The following is a 2,157-nucleotide window of genomic DNA, read 5'->3' as shown; positions in this document are numbered from 1 at the left end:
AGAGCGGTTTTATTATTATTGCCTAATAAATACATTTGAAATTGAGACTTCACTCGTTCGTCTGTCGTTTTGTCATGCCGCCCGAATTTGATTAAATTATCGGGTGGGAGTGTAGCGCGAACGAGATGGCAGTGCCGTTTCGTCAACACTGCCGACAGGAGGTGCCCGATAACCACAAGCGAATGTCCGCTGAAGCACATCCACGACAGGCCAATTTCCACGCACGACCAACATTCGTTTGCGGGGACTTATTATTGGAGAAGTGTAGATAACTCATAATGTGAAAAAATGTTCTTTGCCACGTGAATATTGAATCTGTTTGTAGGAAATGCACCAATTTGTTTTATAGACCAGCTCGCCGCTATGTCCTTTCGTAACGGCATTAGCATGCGTGGAGTTAGTAGCGCAATCACACGTAGCACCTCCCATGACTCAATATCACGCACATTCGCTAGGCGACGTCAAATGTCGCCGAGTTCCTTAACTTGGTCACCGCTGCTGCGCGCAGATAACCTCGGCACAACCTCTTGCACTTCCGCCTCTTGCAAATTTTGTGTAGGAACAGGTAAGAGTAAAGCCGGTGTGAGTTAAGGGAGCGCCGGCTTCGTTTGTGCTTTGGTCAGCTTGATGCGTGGAATTTTCCCGGCAGGTGCGACCATTCTGGCACTTTTCCTCAAATGAGGTGATTGAGGCGCAAAGGCCGCTTGTTCGTTTGTGGGTGACGTGGCCTTTTTATTTATCTCTGGATGGTGGATCCGCCCTACACTTGTGGATTTGCTCTTTCTTCTCTCATACTTTGTTTTGATTTCAGTATAGTCTTAACCGGTTCATTGATCAATACAAATCTTAAGTGAAATATCCGTTATGTTCCATAACATAGACATTGCGCAAAACATTGAATTAGGGTATACACCTCTTATGTTCTACGGTACACTATATGGGAAATATGGGGTTAAAGCAAAAACTGCCAGAGGGCCTAATTTTATCTACACGATCCACCATTTCCGTTAGGGGCAGCGCTATCTTTCTGTCGTCTGTTTCCGTAGATCACAACCTTCCCTTTTGGCAGCAATATTTCTCTTACCTGCCCAAATGATATCCTTCCAAATCAAATTCTTGTTGTGGCCACTAACTTTGGCGCCCTTGCACTTGCACATCTAGTAGCCTCCTTTGTCATTAATAAGCCATCAACGAATATGGAATATACCGCGCCAACCGCGTCGTTATCGCTTTCATGAAACGCTTGAAATTTTGCAGCTGCTATTGGTATCCAACCTTTTTCTAATTCTTTATACGAAAGCTGTCGCAGTACAATGACGTGGGAAATATTTATTGCCATACTGTCGATATCCACGTAGTAAACCAAAATTAGAAGCAGCCCTAACGAGCAACTGCATATTGGTTCAATGTAACGCTTTATCATACAATATTAGGGCTTATCCACCAAAGGAAATAACCAGCTAAGTTTGTTTCTAAATTTCCAGGATATTGCCAACTTTTCAGAACATACTTTTTGACCAACGAAACCACACTCTTGGCGGCTCACTACTATATCCAGCAGGACCTTGGTGGTGGAGGAGGAAACGAAAGAGGCGCTTGGGGCTGGCGAGGAAAACCCAAAAGTGCTGGTCTCTCCGACCAACTTCTCTGCAGCCAAACATGTGGCTGAGAGAGCCTCTTTATTTAGCACTATCCTTTCTAATTGAATGTCCCACTAAAGTGCACACCTCTCCAACAATTGAAGTTGTTTACCTCTGTCGACGTGCGCTACCTTCGCCAGGTCCGCTGTCCTTGCTGCACCTCGTGTTCATGGCTGCGCAACCACTCGCTCCCTCGAGAGCTAGCCACGACACGGACCAAGCAGATTGCGTCCCGGTCGACTGGTGGGCATATACCACGCACGTCATTAAGTCATCAAGCTCAACGGAAGACAACCTCGACCCGCAGTTCTGCGACAACCTCTCGCTGCCATGTCTGGACCATCTCTGGCGCGCAGGTAACCCGAGACTCACGATACTATGTCGAGTACATAATTGCGGCAGGAAAAAAGAAGGGATCTTGGCAGCCTCGCTGGCTTCTCGAAGTCGAAGACGTCTTCCTTGCGTGTCATCGGTACACTGTTGCTGTTGAGGTACTGATAGTCGTAAGAAATACGCC

The sequence above is a fragment of the Phytophthora parasitica genome (genome assembly GCF_000247585.1).
Source record: "Phytophthora parasitica INRA-310 unplaced genomic scaffold supercont2.6, whole genome shotgun sequence".
Taxonomy (NCBI): domain Eukaryota; phylum Oomycota; class Peronosporomycetes; order Peronosporales; family Peronosporaceae; genus Phytophthora; species Phytophthora nicotianae.
The sequence above is the reverse complement of the archived record's forward strand: the minus strand, read 5'-3'. Positions refer to the sequence as shown.